Source organism: Oryctolagus cuniculus, chromosome 19, assembly GCF_964237555.1.
Source record: "Oryctolagus cuniculus chromosome 19, mOryCun1.1, whole genome shotgun sequence".
Taxonomy (NCBI): Eukaryota; Metazoa; Chordata; class Mammalia; order Lagomorpha; family Leporidae; genus Oryctolagus; species Oryctolagus cuniculus.
The window spans coordinates 51,993,968-52,015,203 of record NC_091450.1 but is presented as its reverse complement, the minus strand read 5'-3'; the positions used below and the strand labels follow the sequence as shown (position 1 = coordinate 52,015,203).

The following is a 21,236-nucleotide window of genomic DNA, read 5'->3' as shown; positions in this document are numbered from 1 at the left end:
TAACAATTCAATTCTTTCTGAGGAACCCTGAGGACTTACTTTTACTTAGGAATTTACATTCCACACACATTCATCTCCTTTTCATATTATCTTGCAAAACTGTACCTAAATATTTGTGGAATAAATATAATCTGCATAATATCAACTGTTAAGTTCTTTGAAAAGATAATTATTACTCAACTGTTTTGCTGTTTGTTTTTTTCCACCAAGGCTGTGCTTAGATTATTCTAGGAATGTCTGGCAATGACATAATCTCCTTCTCCTGTCCACACTGAGTTTGATTGTATGACTTTCTCTGAACAATGAAACTATATTAACAAATATGATCCAAGCAAAGACTTGAGAAACCTTGCATGTTGCAGCTTTCCCTCTCAGAGCTCCTGGAAATGCTTCTACAACCACCTGAAGATTGGGATTCCAGGCTATCCTGGTAGAAGTTGGAAACACACGCAACAGAAATGCGTTGTTTTAGTGGAGGCCCAGCCAGCTCATAGTCAACCCACAAGCCAAGTGCAGATTCATGAGGAAGCCAGGTACTGCTGGCAATAAAACTGGCCAAGTAATTCCAGTCCAAATCTAACGCACAAGACTGCGAGTGAATTACAGCTCGGTATCCATTAAGATCCAGCAATGTGTAGAGTGGTTTGTTATACAGCATTGGCTTAATGTCACAGCATTGAAAAGGGACTTCAAAGAAGTGAATAAAATTGTGTGTGCATGTATGTGTACATATGTAGATATATCATATTTACATATTATTATTTTTCAATAGTGTTAAGTCATTTAGGAAAAAAGAGAAAAAATATCCAAATATCTTCAGATCCTCTCAAACTAGGCTTATAGAATTACTTTTCAAAAGGAATTACGCTCAGACAAAAGTGAAACTTCTGTTGAATGACTAGATAGCTGGGGAAAACCAAGATCCCCAGGTTAGTAAACACAGAGTTTCTACTTTGTTCTTCACTGAAGGCTCAGTATTACAGCCATCATTATGAACACTGGAAGCAAACTCCAAATTCTGACTTCCTTCATGTATTATATAAAACACAGTTTTCCTGGAGTTCACTGTCTCTCTATAATGACAGAAATTTGTGGTTCCCCCTGCCTATTGTCCTGTTCCCAGCTAGAGAAATAATTAAACAAGAACAAAACACAGGATAGGCTTTAGTCTAGCAGTTATGATGTTGGTTGGTTGCATTTCAGGTTGGGTTCAGCTCAGCTCCTGGCTCCAGCTTCCTGCTAACATAGATCCTGGGATGCCACTGTGGTAGCCTTAGTCAACAAGTTCCTTACTACTCACAAGGGAGACCTGGATTGGATTCTTGGCTCCCAGCTTCAGCCCCTAGCCGAGGATCATCATGTACATTTGGAGTATGAGCAAGCAATAGTTGCATCCCCTCTCTCTCTCACTCTCTGCTCTCAAATAAGTAAATAATAAAGTTTTAGAAGTTAAAAAACAATAAAACAAATGCCCCCTCTCTTTCTCTCTGCCTCTCAAATAAGTATATAAATTTTTAAGTAAACAATTTTTTAGAAATGAAAACATAGTGAAACTATTGTCTGATGATGTAGATTTTGGAACAGGCTTTCTTGCATGCCAGAAGCTGTACACTTATAGATGGAACTTTGTGAAGTTCCAGGGAAGGAAATGTTATGCTCCATAAGTTAGGTACTAGTCATAATTAATAAAACACAAACTGGCAATGTATAAAAACACATGAAAGTGTTCCTGTATGCGTTTTCCCCACCCAGAAGTAACCTAACAGGGTTGAGATGTAAAATTAACAGAGGAAAGAAGATGATTTAAGAAATTAGATGAACAGTTTTCTCGCTTAAGATATGCATTCATATGTCCGCACCCTGTTGATATTTCCTTGGTTCCAGTGGGATCCCAGAGGAGGTGTGTACAGTGAAAAAGGAAATGAGACTCCAGCCCTCACAGTGCCAATCATAACTGCACTGTCCATAAAGATCTTTGCATTTGACTTTCAGGAATGTTTTTCTAAAGCTTAACAACTTGTAATCATCACTCAGCTAGATTCTCCCAGGGCAAGTCACAGCCCTTACAAAGAGTGTGCTGGGAGCATTATAAGAGGAGACCATTTGTCATCCAAATAAAATTCAAGAAGGGGATCTAAGAAGTAATTAATACAAAATTAATGTAATAGTACTCTTTAGGTCTTACTATTTGAGATCTGCAAACTTTTAATAATTCCAAAGTGTTCTCTGAGTTAGTAGCAGAATTTTGCATTACCAAGACCAGCACAATTTCAAAAATATTTGGAGTAATGGGACAAAAATATTCATGAGTGGTCTACGTGCCCTTGTATTCCATCATTTCCTCTATGCTGCACCATTTGACGATTTCTGAACCTGAAACACTAATGCAGGACATGGCCCATGCAAGCATTCAAGGGCCAATGCATGAACTCACAATGTCTTCTCACCTTACGTGGTTCCCAAGTACATTGTATGTGGAGATGCCAGAGAGCCACCATTTTGGGAGTGTTTATTTGAAAGCCTGGACTTAGGAGACTCAGTATGGAGAGTGAGCAAATGAGCATTTTTGTATCATGCCATTGAGGCTCGGAAGCTAATGTGTTAGCGCAACATAACATACCCTATTCTGACCAATACAGGAAACTACTCAGGGGTTGTCAACTTTCTAACATGCCAAATAGGAGATTTTGAAAGGATACAAAATTCCTCACCACATTCCATCATTATGTCAAATAAATATTTTCACACACACCTCCCCACCACCAACAAATACAGAAAGAACGTTATTTCAGAACACAGAATTCTTCTTTAAACTCAATTAATGTAGGGTTTTTTCCCCATAAAATCACTCACTGATTTTTAATTTTTTCATTTTGCTGGGTAAAAATACTTAATTATGAAATAGCACACCTCTCTTCCTTTTGATAATTAAGAACAATGAAAACAATCCCTGGCAATGCCCAGCTTTACCTGTCTTTTGGTGAGATCCAGATTCTCTGCTATCTTGTATCTCCTCAGTCTAGTCACATAGTTGTGATGGGCAAATTCTGCTTCTAGTCCTTGGATTTGCTCTTGGTAAATGCTGTCCTTTCCTTCCTGGGTTTGCTGTTGACTTCAGACTTGTAATTTCCTTCTTGAGAATCTGAAAAAAAATAGTACCAACTCATTCATTCAAATATATGTAATCATGTGATTTACTGTATTCATCATGGCTGAGTTACTGCTTTCCTAAGTGCTGTGCTAGTCTTGGGACAAATGGAGAGCAGAAGCAGTAAAATACTCTCACCTCCATCATGCACAACACATTCTTTGGTTTTCCAATCTGCCTTCAAGCAACTGATGACCTAATTGGAGATGTGTCAAGTTTTCTCCTTACAAAACATAAACTGTATATAACCACCCATCATATGATATTATAATAAGATGGATGAAATCCTCTCTAGAAGACAATTTTAGATATGAAATTTAGTAAGTTCTTAACACACAGGCTTCGGGTCTAAGTATGAACAGAATGATTCTCCATTTTTTAAGCATTATTTATTTATTTGAAAGGCAGAGCAAGTGACAAAGTGAGAGGGAGAGGGAGAGGGAGAGGGAGAGGGAGAGAGGGAGAGAGGGAGAGAGGGAGAGAGAGAGAGAGAGAGAGATCTTCCATCCACTGGTTCACTCCCTAAATGACCACAAAGGTCTTGGGCTGGCTCAACGAAAGCAAAGAGCCTGGAACTCCATCTGGATTCTTCTGCTACTTTCCCAAGAGCATTAGCAGGGAGCTTGTTGGGAAGCAGAAGAGCCAAGAATTGAGCTGTCTATCCAAGATGACATGCCTATGATACAAGCTGAGGCTTGACTGGTTGTATCGTAACAACAGCCCCTTGAACAGAATCATTCTAAAAAAAAAAAAAAAAAGACAACTTGGTATATGAACCTTTGCACAACCCAAGTATTTAACAAATAGACCGTAGAAGTCCAAGCTCAAACTGAACATAAGTAAATGTTTATGTGGACTTATTGGCTTTTTGATTTCTAATTAGATATGATCTCCTTGAAGGCAATAGCAATGTTTTTATCCATTTTATATCATACTTACTACAATATGGAAACATAAGTAAAAATGTGAATATATGTCTTAAAATATGAACATAATTTTAAAATATTTTTCATCACATATAAATGTAAGATGCACAATGTCCAAAACTAGCTAGCTAACAATACCAAATCTGATAGAATATCATGTAAAAAATAAAAAAATAGGGGCTGTAGCTATGGTGCAGCAGGTTAAACTGCCACCTGCAGTGCTGGCATCCCATATGGGCACCAGTTCAAGCCCTGGCTGCTCCACTTCTGATCCAGCTCCCTGTTAATGCTCCTGGGAAGGCAGCAGAAGATGGTTCAAATCCTTTGGACCCTGACCCATGTGGGAGCTCTGGATGAAGTTCCTGGCTCCTGACTTTGCCCTGACTAAGCCCTGGCCAAAGAGGCCACTTTGAAAGTGAACTCATGGACTGAAGATTCTCTCTATATATGTATAGATATAGATAGAGATAGAGATAGAGATAGAAGAATTGGTGACTGATGTGTTCAGGTAGACTCAGCAGCCCCCTGGGTGTCCCACCTTGAGCAGTCCAGGACTATGCTAATGGGCAGTTTTGCTTCCAGTCTATTCTTAGTGGAGTTCATTTATTTGTAAATAATAGAAGTTTAAGCATGAATTTTGCTTTAATTTCATCATCTTGCCCTTTGTAAGATTTATTTACTATGTAATTCTTTCAGATAGACAGAGGTGTCCAATCCAATGGTCCTTCATCCATGATATAAATACATACAAAATCCACAAAAGTTTAAAAAGTTAATGAAATTAATCCCACAATTTTTTTTACAGGCAGAGTGGACAGTGAGAGAGAGAGATGGAGAGAAAGGTCTTCTTTTTGCCGTTGGTTCACCCTCCAATGGCCACCGCGGCCAGCGTGCTGTGGCAGGCGCACCACACTGATCCGAAGGCAGGAGCCAGGTGCTTCTCCTGGTCTCCCATGGGGTGCAGGGCCCAAGCACTTAGGCCATCCTCCACTGCACTCCCGGGCCATAGCAGAGAGCTGGCCTGGAAGAGGGGCAACAGGGACAGAATCCGGTGCCCCGACTGGGACTAGAACCCGGTGTGCCGGCACCGCTAGGTGGAGGATTAGCCTATTGAGCTGTGGCACTGGCCACCCACAATTAATTTAAAGTACATTGAATACAAAAGTGCTTTGTCAAACATTTATAAACAGGCCAAAGACACATAATGGGAGAATGTAATGAAATTCACTTCACTCAAGTGATCATAAATTTAATTCTTCTCACTAGGAACTGCAGAACACTTAACCTGGAAATGAAGCAGTGCATGTTTTCTGGGTAAATCTAAACTTTGTGGACTTTGCTACACATTTCTAGTTTGGGGAACTGACTACAGATGCCCACAGTGAACTTATGTCTCTTGCTATGTTACAGAAGGAAAGCATTAGTTGCAGATATATCATGGCTGTGCACCCAACTACACAACGCATATGTGCATGGATTGTGCTTGCTAACCAATTACTTCTCCAGGGTATTCTTTTGTAACTCCAGTGGCACTGGGAATTTCCAGTGAAGGCTTTTTGATATGAAGCATTCCATTCTATTTCCCTGGATTACAATAGTTTCAGAGCACACCTCTCCCATGGGTTTCCAGCAAATTCTTTCTGTTCCTTCCTTAAGTGCTTACCACATGGCACTACTACATGGAGGTTTCTTCCTCTGTTTTCCCAGGTGCAGTAGCAGGGTGTTGCTGCATTGGAAGTGGAGCAGCCTGGATTCAGTGGGCGCCCATATGGGAAGCCGGCTATGCAGGTGGAGGCTTTACCACTACACCACAACATCAGCCCTGATTCCATTGTTATAACTTGTTCAGGCATTAGAAGTGGATAAAGGATAAAGGAAGACCTAAATGGAAGATCTCTGTGAGATCCCAGTGGAAATAATGGGACCATCAAAGAAGGAGGTACCTTTCTCTGAAGGGAGGAGAGAACTTCCACTTTGACTATGACCCTGTCGGAATAAGATCAAAGTCGGCGAACTCAAAAGGCTTCCATAGCCTTGGCAACTTATGACTAGAGCCTAGGGAGATTACTGACACCATAAACAAGAGTGTCAAATTGTTAAGTCAACAACAGGAGTCACTGTGTACTTACTTCTCATGTGGGATCTGTCCTTAGTGTGTTGTCCAATGTGAAGTAATGTTACAACTAGTACTGAAACAGTATTTCACACTTTGTGTTTCTGTGGGGGTGCAAACTGATGAAATCTTTACTTAATATATACTGAATTGATCTTCTGTATATAAAGATAATTGAAAATGAATTTTGATGTGAATGGAATGGGTGAGGGAGCGGGAGATGGGAGGGGTGTGAGTGGGAGGGAAATTATGTGGGGGAAGCCATTGTAATCCATTAACTGTACTTTAAAAATTTATATTTACTAAATAAAAAATTTTAAAAAATATGTTGAAAAAAAGAAGTGGATAAAGATGATACTGACAATCACACCTACATTTAATCCAGGCAGAAGCTTCAGGCAAGGTCATGAAATAGATTCTAACCTCCACACATGTTCACCATTCACCCTATATACTGCCCTTAGTCAGCAGTTACATTGGAGTTGTGTGATGCCACTGCCTCTCTGGGGACATGGGGAGGAAAAGAAACTCTTCTCACTAATTAACAAAAATAAGTAACTTGACAGGATCCAGAGAAATTGTGATACTTCTGACTGACTGCTGTCAACAGGGCAAAAAAGGCTCTCACACAACACCGTACAACATACAGAGTTGCAGTGAGGTGCCAGGGAATTCAGTCCCAGTTGTGCCAGCAGCATTGTAAATGCCTAGGTCACAGGACAGGTGAGTTGTCATAGAGTTTTCTTTTTATTGTGGAAAATGAGTCTTTTCAGAGTGCAAGTTTTGAATTTATGCACTGATTCTGAGCCCAATTTGGGGGTAAGTTATTATACTGATGAACATATTTTTGTAGTAGTAACATATACTACTGAGCTTGTCATTTGACTTCATGTCTGGTGTGCTGCTCTGGACTCAAAAGTCTAGGTAATTGAAGATTCTGAATTTTTCCTTATTCATCTTTGCACTCAATGTGCTAACCACCTAATTCTGAAACTGTTGGATTTTTGGTCATGATTATGATTTTAAGGATGACCCTAAGACAGTTTGTTCTGTTATAGGAATTTAAGTGAATTTCAACTTGAAAAGGGGGATGAAGGACTTGTTCTTCAATATTGCTTTCTAGAAACTTTTCAATGTGCTTTTGTAGATCTCTCATAAAACCAACAGAAGATGGGGCAGGTAAGATTACCTCCACCTTTTACCTACAATGATGTCTCTAAACAAGATCAGACTGAAGCATATAAAATTAGAATATGGAAGGAGTGAACAATATTTTAATGTATATTTCCAAATAGCTAGAAGAGAGGATTTTCCATGATCCACTGTGAAGAGAAGGTATGCTTGAAGTGAGATACACATTATTGCTCATTAAACAATGTATACATAAATTGAAACATCGCACTGCACCCAACAAATGTGTACAATTATGTCAAAAATGTTTGAAAAAATTTCAGAACATTCCTTCCCGCAACCACTACAAAAAAGTAAAATACACCAAACCAGTGTCACTACCATAACATGTAAAACCCGAGAGATTGTATGTTACACTAACTGAATGAGCAGAATTCACAAAGATCTTAATTTCTGACCACAGTGCTTCAGACATTTGGTGTTGGACAATTCTTGCTATATCCATAATCAGTGAAATGTAAACACATTCAAGATAATGGTGGCCTGGCAAATGGCAGGAGGGTTAACAGCATCCATGGTTTCTATAAGTAAGATGCCTGTAGCAACCCCCAACACTTCCCTTTGTTGTCAGATACCATACAGGACTCCTAAATGAACTTGAATTTCATAGAGAGAGTGAATAATATTTTAGTGCATTAGAAATATCTCATGAAACACACATTTTTTTTGACAGGCAGAGTGGACAGTGAGAGATAGAGACAGAGAGAAAGGTCTTCCTTTGCCATTGGTTCACCCTCCAATGGCTGCCGCAGCCGGCGCACTGTGGCCGGTGCACCGCGTTGATCCGATGGCAGGAGCCAGGTACTTATCCTGGTCTCCCATGGGGTGCAGGGCCCAAGGACCTGGGCCATCCTCCACTGCACTCCCTGGCCACAGCAGAGAGCTGGCCTGGAAGAGGGGCAACCGGGACAGAATCTGGCACCCCGACCGGGACTAGAACCCGGTGTGCTGGCACTGCAAGGCAGAGGATTAGCCTAGTGAGCCGCAGCGTCGGTATGAAACCCACATTAAAAATATTGAGGGTTTAGGCAAAATCAAATTCAACCAAACATCTATATTTGAACTGGCTAAATCTAGCAAATACAATCCTAGTTATGAAGTAGAAGTTATCTCCAGACATTACAGTCTAAGGAGAAAATATCACTCCCAGTTGAGGTCTGCTACTTACAGATAATGTTGGGTATATGAAAGCAATGACTTACACAACTCTCTCTAGGATGACCAACCTGAATTAGTGTGAATTTCTTATCTGAGTAATATCACCATAAACTTAAAGTCAAGCCTTAGTGATTTCCTCCAAGCCTCTCTCTATTTTATAGGTAAAACTGCTCAAGAAGTGATTTTGTCAATTAAGTACCTTTTATAACTTCAGAGAATTATCCACACTGAGCAGCAAATTGGTTCATTTGGTACAGCTGTAGAATTGGTTTTGCCATTTCCTTAAGAAGTCCCTTTAGTGGTTTGATAGATTCAATGGGTTTCAGAGGGAAGTATCACATGTCTACAACACATCAAAGCACAGACAAACTAGAAACAAGTCAACCATTTCACTAAACATATTTAATTAGGAAATATGGATTGAATTGAAAAACATTAATTTGATATGCAACAAGTTTAAAAACTGAGGAAGTGCTTACAAATTATTTCTACATGCTCTAGTTATAAATAAAAAAATGATGCGTAGCATGGCAGAAGGATTTTTCAGAAGTCTCAAAAAGTCCACACAATTCTAGGTCTTGAGGCAATTCTAAAGCTTTGTCATTTGGTTACAGAAACTGATATATTACATTTTATGAACTCCTTTAACATCTACTATCTATCCATGATCTTTTTACAGGAACAACATTTCCCTGGCCATTGTGGTCATCTGGGTACTGAACCTGCAGATGGAAGATATGTCTGTCTACTTGTCTGTCTGTCTGTTTATCTATCTACCTACCTACCTACCTACGTAACTCCTCTCTCTGTGACTCTGAAGTTCAAATAAATAAATAAATCTTTGGGGGAGGGAAAGGAAAAAGTGGAGCAGATATTGTGGCAAAATGGGTTGAACAGCTGACTGCAACACTGGCATCCCAAATGAGCACTGGTTTGAGTTCCAGTTGCTCCACTTCCAATCCAGCTGCTTGCTAATGTGCCTGAGAGGGCAGCTGAGGATGGCCCAAGAACTTGGGTCCCTGCTGCCATGTGGGAGACCCAGATGGAGATCGGGCTTATTGATTCAGCCTGGCTCAGCCCTGGCCATTGTGGCCATTTGAGGATTGAACCTGTGGATGGAAGATCCTTTTTCTAGTTTCTCTCCCTCTCTATATAGCTCTGCCTTTCACATAAAGAAATAAATATTTGAAATTAAAAATAGAAGAATTAGAAAATACCTCTATTTAATTATGATACTAAGTATTGCTATGAAAACTAAGACACACAAGCAGACTCTTGGTTACCCAAGAAGCCACATTCATCTGATGTTAAGAGCACAACCTCTGCCGCTCACCTGCTTATTCAACCCTACTTCCTTTGTTTCCTGACCTTTAACCCAGAATTCATGTGAAGATGGTTAAATTAAGTAAATAATTTAGATAAATGCTCGCATATTGTAGGGATTCAATGATTAATTGTAAACTCTAACCTTTAAGAGAGGACTGTAGCCTAAGGCCTTAGTATTTGGAAATAATACATTTAATACAATGAAGAATTAAAAAACTTTTAAAAAATGGGAAAAGTTTGTTCTTAAAATGGAGCTCAGTCTAAAATGTAAGAAGTTTAGAATTCACACAATGGGTAACTGTGTTCTAATTCACAGTGAAATATAGATGAGCTCCTACAAGGAGCTGTATGTTATTTTCTGCCAGCCCACAATGAAACAGAAGGTGTGGCTATGATTTCCAAGGTCCAGTGGCATCCAGAGATGAATTTTTTTCCCTCTGAAAAGTTTTTTGGAAAGCTTGATGAAATATAACTAATCCTAGTCTGCCCAATTAACTGGAATCAGATAGTATAATTGTGTGTGTGTGAGTGACTAAGTATGGGTGATTGTGTGTATGGGTGAGTGTGTGTATGAATGAGTGTGTATGTGTGACTGTGAGAGTATGCGTGTGTGTGTGTGAGGATGTGTGTGTGACTGTGTAAGTATGGGTGACTGTGTATATGAGTGTGTATGAGTGTGAGAGTATGTGTGTCAGGATGTGTGTGTGTGTGTTTGTTCTCCTTTAAAGAGTCCCAGTAAACAGATACATGGATTTACTAAGAAGAATCACATCATGCCTAAATGTTAGAACATACAAAATACTATAACTTGTACTCTTAAATGATTTTTAATCAAGACAAAATTTACTAAAAACACTCCTTAGCCCATTCTTTAAAATATTATGCCTTTATTATTTACTAGTATGTATAACTTTCTTCATATGGAGGGTTTGAGAAGCAAATAGCTCAGGTTTTCTTTTTTATTTCTGGATGATTAAAAGTAAATAATCTACCTATTTATTTCACTTGACTTTACGTTAGAAACTGTAAATTATAAAAATAAATAATACTTAGAGGTAATGATATAAAAATAATCTTAAAACCTGAGACAACCAGAGTTTCCAGCTCAAGTATTAAACACCAGTTTGCTTGCATCTGCTGCTGGGAAGAAATGCCTTGTGATCATTCCCTATTGCAGTGGCACTGGCAAGAAAGATCATATTCTTTGGATGAATCTTCTGCAAGACATTTCTGATTGCCTTTCTAAAAGGACTTCCCCAATATGGGAAGTCAAAAATCATAGAAGTTCCATTTGTAGGACACTGCTTAAATACCCTTCACAGATAGAATTCTGTTCATATTGACCAAGTAGTACTTGCTTTCCAAAAAAAGTAAAATCAGCCAAAGAGAAAATCAGTGCTCTGCAATAAAGTCAACTTGTTGTACAACTTAATGATTTCCTCAAATAACAGGGAAGCTCTGATGTAAACATGTTTGAGCAAAATAACATGCAAATGACAAAGAAAGGCTTCCTCTTCCCAAACTGTGTAAATCATATCTCCATTGTCTTCATCATTATTACTATTACTTTATATATGGAGAGGCTGTGTGCAGGAGGGAGGAGAGAGAGAGAGAAGAAAACATTGACATTTACTTAGAAAACATACTGAGGCTGGTGCCACAGCACGCTAAGCTAATGCTCCGCCTGCAATGCCGGCACCCCGGGTTCTAGTCCCGGTTGGGGTGCCGGATTCTGTCCTGGTTGCTCCTCTTCCAGTCCAGCTCTCTGCTGTGGCCCAGGAACACAATGGAGGATGGCCCAAGTCCTTGGGCCCTGTACCCACATGGGAGACTAGGAGGAAGTACCTGGCTCCTGGCTTTGGATCGGCGCAGCATGCTGTAGTGGCCATTTGGGGGGTGAACCAATGGAAGGAAGACCTTTCTCTTTCTCTCTCTCTCTCTCTCTCTGTCTGTCTAACTCTGCCTATCAAAAAAAAAAAAAACCATACTGAATGTGAGATCCTACGAGAGGAATGAAATGATCATCAAAAAAATTTCTGAGCGTAAAATGTGAAGAATTGCTGGCCTATCCTGTGCAGAGTACACAAGCAAAGAAGGTTGGTATCAAGACTGGTGAAGGCAGAATGGATACAGTAGCAATGATTATAACAGCAGAAGAGGCTTGCATGTGGTGCATAAATGCCTTTCTAGAAGAGGAAGAAAAAGGTGAGGTCAGAGGCGCTGATCCTAGTGCATTTCTTGAACAAAGGAGGCTATGAAAGGCAGTGAGTGTAGGATTGGCTTTTGTGTGTGGAGAAGGGGGAATGGGGAATTGACTATCTTGCTGAAATAGGAAACTCAAAAATAAAGTATCTTTTAAATACCATTTGATACTATCGTCCCTTTTAGAAATGTGTACACATAGTGTATACCCTATGGTGAAAGTGTGATATGTGATGTATGTGACATGTGACAATCACGAGTAGTTTGCTGTACAATGTACTATGAAATACACAGATTAATATGATACACTACCTATCCAGAAATACTTTACAATCAAGTTTCAGATACAAGTGACTTAAAATTAACCATAAATAATTATAAATAGTAGTCCTTGGGGTACTATCAAGCTATCATGCATTAAGGGTTAATACTTTGGGATACATAACTTTTTTCTTTGCTAGACCAATTTATGGGAAATAGCAATGATAATACCATGGAGTGGGCATTTTGTTAAGCAGTTAAGAAGCTGCTTAGGACACCCACATTGCATATTTGAGGGCTTGGGTTCAAGACCTGGCCCTGCCTCCAATTTCAGCTTCCTCTGATTCCCATGCTGGGAGGCAGCCCCATGTGCTTGGGGCCCTGTCTTCTACATGGGAGATGGAGTTTAAATTCCTAGCTTGAGGCTTTGGCTTGATCCAGCCATGACTACTGAAAGCATTTGTGAAGTATATCAACAAATGGGAAGTCTCTCTCTTTCTCTTTACCTTTCAAATAAACAAATAAATACAAAATTTAAAAAGGAATTTTAATTCCGGTATTATGTATGCATTTCAGAGACTAACCTGAATGTTATGTTAAATAAATTTTCCTAGGACAATAGCTTTAACTGAAATCTGATATTTTTTAAAGCCAAATTTTAGATTAGATACAAAAAAATTTCTACACCTACTTCTAATTTTTCCCAAATGGTATATGAGTAAGTTTATGTGAATCTGAAGATTTTACCTAGGTTTGCAGATAATCCAAGGGTACCAATTGTGTATTGGATCAGGGCACTCCATCCAAACCCATACTTTGGATTGATTTTGATATTTTTTGATATTTTTTCATATGTCATATATCATGGCTCATAACTTTTGAAATATTTAGTAAGTTTTTTAGAATTATATACTAGATAGAAGATAACATTTCATTACACTGAGGGGGGAAATGAACTGGGATTGTACATTTTTCTTGTACTTAACATGTAAGCTGTCACTCTCAAAAAGGGACATGATTTGTTCCTAAATGTTATTTACCAGCATCCCTACCCTTGCAGACACACAGCACACAGAAACATGAGTTAAGCACATCACTTGTTTCATATGGCAATAACTGTCAGACTAGAAAATAAATCTTCGTAGCTGCACACATTTTTAAAGTTTTGCACTGATTAACCGGAACTCTGGTTAAAATTACAGTTTGTAATGGGCATATTTTTGCTTAAAACATTTACAGATTCAGAAAAGAAGAATGACTTGGGGAAAATAGCAGAAGGTTTGACACCTGAAGAGTTGAGTTGAAAATCATTGCAATTTGCCGCTTCCATGGTCTTCTAAGCCAATTCTCTTTTCAAGTTCAGATTCCTAATCTATAGAATCCATGCATGATTGTTGCAAACAGAAAATTGAGAGAATTTAAAGTACAGATGTGGGAGATAGAAAATAAGTTTAGTAATAATACTATTGATAATATCAAATAAAATGTACCATGAGTGAGATTTAATTAACTGAAAACAATTTTTAAGGATTTACCTTAGTTTTTTTGAAAGATAGAGTGACACAGAGAGAGGGAAAGATAAGGAAAAAGACATCTTCCATCTGCTGATTCACTCAGGAAATGGTTCACTTCCCCCAATGGCTGGGCCAGGCCAAAGCTAAGAGCCTGGAACTCCAACCAAGTTTCCCATGTGGGGAGCAGGTGGGACCCAAGGACTTGGGCTGTCTTTTGCTGTTTTCTAAGCCACATTAGTAGGGAGCTGGACTGAAAGAAGAGCAGCCAAGACTCAAACTGGGGTTCAAATGGAATGAGGGCTTTGCAGGTGGCAGCCTAACCTGTCGCACCAAAATGCTGGCCCCTCAACTGAAATTTTTACTGACACACTTACTGGTATTTTAATTCCACATAAATCACTTCACTGTCACTTGACATGTAACATTTAGTAAAATGCAGCTTTCTTTTCTTAAAAAATGAAATTCATTTTATAAAGGAGGTGATGCTCTTTCTACTAATACATATTTTTAAAAACGTGGCTGTGCTCACAATTCCTTTGGCCTGTCAGGATTAAGTATGCTTGCTTTTACTCTGGCCTCAGAATCAGCCCTAAAGGCACTCGGATCTGGCTGAAAAGCCCATGAGAGTATTTCAGGCATGGAAAGCCAAGACACTCTGGCAAAAAGATCTCTGTGAGTGAGATCCCAGTGGAAAGAACAGGTCTTCAAAGAGGGAGGTGCCTTTCTCTGAAGGGAGGAGAGAACCTCCACTTTGACTATGACCGTGTCTAAACAAGATAAGAGTCGGTGAACTCAAAAGGCTTCCATAGCCTTGGAAACTCATGACTGGAGCATAGGGAGATTACTGATGCCATAAACAGGAGTGTCAATTTGTAAAGTCAACAACAGGAGTCACTGTGCACTTACTCCTCATGTAGGATCTCTGTCCTTAATGTGCTGTACACTGAGGCTTAATGCTATAATGAGTACTCAAACAGTATATTTCACTTTGTGTTTCTATGGGGGTGCAAACGATTGAAATCTTTACTTAATGTACACTAAACTGATCTTCTGTAAAAAAAAAAAAAAAAAAAAGAAATTATCAATTCCCAACTTGACTCTCACTGGGATTAAACATGACAATAGGTCTGATCTGATTTCATCATCATTTAAAAAAAATCATCTATTATTTTTCACTTTATGTTTCAGTGTGGGAGCAAACTGTTGAAATCCTTACTTAAGGTATACTAAGCTGATCTTCTGTATATTAAGATAATCGAAAATGAATCTTGATGTGAATGGAAGGGGAGAGGGAGTAGGAAAGGGGAGGGTTGTGGGTGGGAGGGACGGTATGGGGGGGGAAGCCATTGTAAGCCATGAGTCGTACTTTGGAAATTTATCTTCATTAAATAAAAGATAAAAAAAAAGTATGCTTGCTTTTAAGAAATAAAAGTGTTTTAGCAGGTCTGAGTGCTTTTATTTCTCTCATACTATCTTTTTATAGTTCTGTTACTAAAAACTCCTCAAATTGAAGCATAAATCAGTTTTTAAACAATTTAATGACATTGTCATCTACTTTCAAAGTAAGTCAAACTAAAAAATGTTTATATATGTTTTATGTATGTGTGCAAATAATTCAGGGAAAATGAAATTAAAAGATAAGTTTCTGGAGTTGTGACACAGTCTCCTTCTGCAGCACCAGCCTCCCAAAACACCAGTTCATATCCCAGCTGCTCCACTTCCGATCAAGCTCTCTGTTTGTGGCCTTGGAAGGCAGCAGAAGATGGCCCAAGTGCTTGGGCCTCTGCACTTGCATGGGAGACCTGGAAGAAGCTCCTGGCTTCGGATCTGCCCATCTCCAGCCATTACAGGCATTTGGGGAGTGAACCAGCGATGGAAGACCTCTCTGTCTGTAACTCTGCTTCTCAAGTAAATATATAAATCTTTTAAAAAAGTAAAAGTATAATCTGAAAAAGTACTTTTTCTTTGTAATTTATGTTCAATAGCATTTATTTTGAATGCATGATAACTTCCTAATCTGAAGAAAGTAAGCCTACATTTGAAACTCACTATATTTAAAATGTCTTTCTGAGCCAGCCTTAGCTATAGAGAAATATGAAGAGAAATTTTGTTGTTAATCGTTGTATACAAAATAAACTTGAATGTTTATAATTGCTACCTAGTGTAATTTAAATATATTGATATAATCACCTTTCTCAAATAAATGCTTTTTAAAAAGATAAGTTTATGTCAGTGTAAAGAACTTTTAAAACTATATACACCAAAAAGGAAACCTGTTGAAGTGAAATGGACACTAGGAGAAACGGTGACTTGATCAGCATAGCCCTGACTGTTAATGAACAACTTAATACATTATCCCTCTTAGTAGTTTTTTTGTCTGTTCTACTTAATATAACTGGTTTAATTCTGTAATTAACACACAGTTATTCTTAAGTGTTGAAATTTAACTGAAATGTGATCCCTGTTAAACATAAGAGTAGGAATAAGAGAGGGAAGAGATGTATAATTTGGGACATGCTCAAGCTGACTTGCCCCAAATGGTAGAGTTAGAAACATACCAGGGGACTCCAATTTAATCCCATCAAGGTGGCATGTACCAATGCCATCTCACCAGTCCAAGTGATCAATTTCAGTTCACAATTGATCATAATGAAAGGACTAAGAGTTAAAGGGAGCACATAAACAAGTCTAGTACCTGCTAATACTAACCGATAGAATAAATAAAGGGGAGAGTGATCCAACATGGGAAGCGAGATACTCAGCAGACTCATAGAATGGCAGATGTCCTAAACAGCACTCTGGCCTCAGAATCAGCCCTAAAGGCATTCCAATCTGGCTGAAAAGCCCATGAGAGTATTTCAGGCATGGAAAGCCAAGACACTCTGGCAAAAAACAAACAAACAAACAAAAACCCTAAATGAAAGATCTCTGTGAGTGAGATCCCAGTGGAAAGAACAGGTCTTCAAAGAAGGAGGTACCTTTCTTTGAAGGGAGGAGAGAACCTCCACTTTGAATATGACCTTGTCTAAACAAGATAAGAGTTGGTGAACTCAAAAGGCTTCCATAGCCTTGGAAACTCATGACTGGAGCATAGGGAGATTACTGATGCCATAAACAGGAGTGTCAATTTGTAAAGTCAACAACAGGAGTCACTGTGCACTTACTCCTCATGTAGGATCTCTGTCCTTAATGTGCTGTACATAGAGACTTAATGCTATAATGATTACTCAAACAGTATTTTTCACTTTGTATTTCTATGTGGGTGCAAACTGTTGAAATCTTTACTTAATGTATACTAAACTGATCTTCTGTAAAAAAAAAAAAAAAAAAAAAGAAGAAGAAGAAGAAGAAGAAATTATCAATTCCGAACTTGACTCTCACTGGGATTAAACATGACAATAGGTGTGAAAAAAAAAACTATATACACTTTTAAATAATATGCAATTTTCATGAACTTTAAAGATTTCCAACATGCATAGCTCCAAATCTTTTGTACCCCAAAATAAAATTACACTTTAATTCCATTTTCCATGAACCTTTTGAAATCCTCTCAGATTTGTAGTTTAAATATTTTAAATTGAATCATCATTTATCACAGATGCATTTAGTCAAATGTATGCAAGTTTTTTGTTACATATATAAAAACACTTCTAGAATTTTGATCATCACTCACTAAAGAAATTTCAGAATCCTCTTTATTTAAAACTAATTTGTGTGGTGCAGAATGGGGAAATTGCTCTGACTTGTACAATTGGCCACATTCCATGGGACATGTTCCCTCCATACAGGGAATTTCAAAGCTGAAAGCTAAGATGACATCAAGCAGCTCTTGAACTTCTGGAAAATTTAACAACTGGCTACCTGAAGCCCCAGCACACTCAAGACTGCCACACTTTACTATTTCAAAAAAAAAAAATGAAATCCTGGTGTTCAAAAGCTGTCATACAATGTTGGATAGTGAGAACACATTAAGAGAGAAGTTTGATGAGTCTAAGAGGATAGGATTACTTCTTTCACAAGTGATGCTAATGATCAGACACTAGTACTTACAGTGGTATTCTATTTTTTTTTTACATTTTAAGCTTTTATTTAGTGTGAAAGATGCATAGGAGAGTGAGGGCTTTATTTATAGGAGAGAGATAGATCTGCGTTCATACCAAGTACCAGGAACCAGCCACGTGGAAGAGCATCCAGGCCAGGAAGCATAGGGCAGGTTGGCCCAAAGGCCATGTGCCCTGAAGGCACAGGGTTACAGCCAGCCTCCTACTGGCAAGAGGCCAGGGTGACAAAAAGGAATAAAAGGGGGATAGACACACTGTGTCACAGATTTTTAATCCATTATCAAAGGGGAGTGGCTAATTAACCTGATTGGCCAGTGGGTGCTTAGATGTGGCCAGGTAGGGGCATGAGGTCACACAGGGGCATGGCAAAGGCATGGTCTTCCAGCTCACAAGCCTAATCAATTTTAACCTGTATGCCTGTCTACTTCATTTCCCCCTCAGAGACTTCATCCCTTAATCCTAAGGGAAGTTGATAGGTGTAGAATTATCTCTTCTGTAAATGCTTCCTGCTTATGGGGCATAGTGCAGGCCCTGCCTATCCAGGGTCTAGAATTCTCTGCATAGCCTATCTAAGAAATTCGCTTTGTGAGCAGGAGCAGTCTTGGTCATTGCCAATGTCTGTGTCCCCTGCAAGGTCAGTTACTCCCAGAAGTTTAGTTCTGAAACATATAAGTTTGCTGATTAGCATAAACAAAACTGGAACAAAACCAATTATAAGTGGGGTGCCCCTTAAGATGAAAACAATGTATTTTTCAGATTCCCAGATAGTGGGTAGTGAAAGGTTACCCTTATGTAGATTATAACCCATTTAGCTTGAGTATAGAGAAATATAATAGAAATAACTCATTAGGTAGCTTTATGATCAATAACAGTTCCCAGAGATAATGAAGAAATGCAGGTACAGCATTTTTGCCTTAAGGTACAGCAGCCTTGATGTGACAAAGGCAAAACTTTGCTTATCGTTATTGCTTTGAAGAGGTACTAAGGTCTCTGATTGGCTTACAGGAATAATCAGGCATGTCTTTCACATTCACCTGTGAATATTTAAGAGGCAGAAGTTTAATCCTAATTTAATGGAGGTAGTCATGCTCAATATCACCTGGTATGATCCCTTTCATTTAAGCGGAAACTGATCTGAAGAGAATCTTATGAATGGTTTGCTCAGGAATTGTTAATGTTGGAGTTTTTGTTAAAAAATGCCTTGATTCCTTGGAACAGCTTTTGTAGCTCCCATGCCCAGCACATTGTGTCTATGTCAGAGGCTTTTTAAGCAAACACAAGGCTTAGAATCCAAATCCTGGAATCCATAACAACTTTTGTTGCTACACTTTTCAGTACGGAGTCTGCATCAGGGCCTCTTTAAAGCTGTATACAAAAGCTTGGAATTCAAATCTTGGAATCCAAATTCCATAGAATTTCATCATTCTCAGAAATCTCCTCAGCTGCCTTTAAATGGCTGACCCTATGTTAAAGCATATGAGACAGAAATTTCACAGAGAGACTTGTATCCAAGATTTTACATTTGAGGCACTTAATAAACTTTAAATAAATACCTAAGAATACAGGCAATGGAGCTTGACACGTAGCCACAACTAGAACTTATGATGCATAATATCAAACAACAGCACAAAGTAAATCTTTGGAATTAAGTTTTACCATTAATGTTAATACTGTAGCTCTTTTGAGAACAGAGGTCCTACATGGGAAGTTAGTACACAGTGACTCCTGTTTTTAATTTAACAATTAACACTCTTATGTGTGACATCAGTGATCACCCGAGGCTCTTGACATAAGCTGCCTAGGCCATGGAAGCCTTTTGAGTTCCACAAGCTCCATCAGTATTCAGACAAGGCCATAAGCAAAGTGGAAGTCCTCTCCTCCCTCTGGAGAAAAGTACATTCTACTTTGATGACCACTCCTTTCCACTGGGGTCTCACCCAGAGAGGTTCTCCACATAGGGACACTTTTTCCACGAGTGCCCTGGATTTCCATGCCTGAAATGCTCTTGTGGGCTTTCTAGCCAGACCAGAATGCCTTCAGGGGTGATTTTGAGGTCACTGAGTGTTACTTAAGGAGATTGCCACTCTATGAGTCTGCTGTAAGGACTCCCTCCCATATTGGAGCATTCACTCCTCTTTAATTTTATTTACTATTAGCAGTTAATACTTAATCCTATAGGCAGGATCACTTTAAAGCTTAAGATGTTAACATTACCATCTAGCCCAAGGGGATTTGCGATCCCATATCAAGTTTTAAACTGAACCCTTAGAAGTAAGTCTGTAGGAATGTATGCAGAGCTATACAGTTTTACAGTCTCTGTAGGAACTGAGAAAATAAAAACAGACACAGGTCTTCATGGGCTTAATTATTCTTAGCATTTTACATGGATACATTGCATTAGCTATAATTTCTTAATCCCATCTAGTCGAAGGGCCTCCCAATTAATAAGTGTGGATCTGTCATGGAGTCTCCAAATCACCTTGTGGGGCCAGTGCTGTGGCGCACTAGGCTAATCCTCTGCCTGCAGAGCCAGCATCCCATATGGACACCGGGTTCTAGTCCTGGTTGCACGTCTTCCAGTACAGCTCTCTGCTGTGGCCCAGAAAAAGCAATTGAGGGTGGCCCAGGTGCTTGGGCCCTTGCACTGCATGGGAGACCAGGAGGAGGCACCTGACTCCTGGCTTTGGATCAGCATAGCTCCAGCTGTTGTGGCCATTTGGGAGGTGAACCATTGGATGGAAGACCATTCTGTCTGTCTCTCTCACTGTTTGTAACTCTACCTGTCAAATAAATAAATAAATCTTTTAAAATCACCTTGTAACCTGGGGAGACAGGAGGTAAATAGGGCTAAGCTTTGGCCCAGTTATATATCTGATCATCTACCTTAACAGGTAATCTGACATCTCAGAGCTACTATACCTATTATAGAGCTTAATGTATAAAATCACACTCAGAGGGAAAAATAAGGAAATAACATAGTAAAATCTCATTCAGAGGTGAAAATAACAAACTAACATAATAAAATCCAGCTCAGAGGTGAAAGTAACAAGCTAACATAATAAAACTTGATTTAATATACATTGCTCTATTAATCAGGCATGTAGCATGTGGTTGGTCATTGGGGCCACCACCTTGGGGTGGAGTCTGTTGCCCATCTTACTATGAGGGTGGAAGTTCCCATGGTGGGTCACCATCTTGGGGCATAAGTCCCACCCTCCATGTAGAGTGGTATTCTAAAGTTCATCTGTAATGCTCAAACATTTTTCTGAGTCATTATTTATACTCCTTGCTGTGTTGATCTGACAAAGAATCCATTGAAATATAAAATTGCTCTGC

The 21,236-nt window shown here is 39.0% G+C and overlaps 1 long non-coding RNA gene across 1 annotated transcript in view; it reads right to left on the bottom strand.

Moving 5' to 3' along the window:
- Nucleotides 1–2,269: 2,269 nt before the first annotated feature.
- LOC127486690 (uncharacterized) overlaps nt 2,270–21,236 on the bottom strand; it is a 163,577-nt gene continuing 144,610 nt past the window's right edge. Inside the window, exons 2-3 of the long non-coding RNA XR_011384367.1 lie at nt 8,736–8,879; nt 2,270–3,142 (exon numbers count right to left, since the gene is read on the bottom strand). This is a non-coding gene — a long non-coding RNA (uncharacterized lncRNA). The remainder of the gene's footprint in view (nt 3,143–8,735; nt 8,880–21,236) is intronic.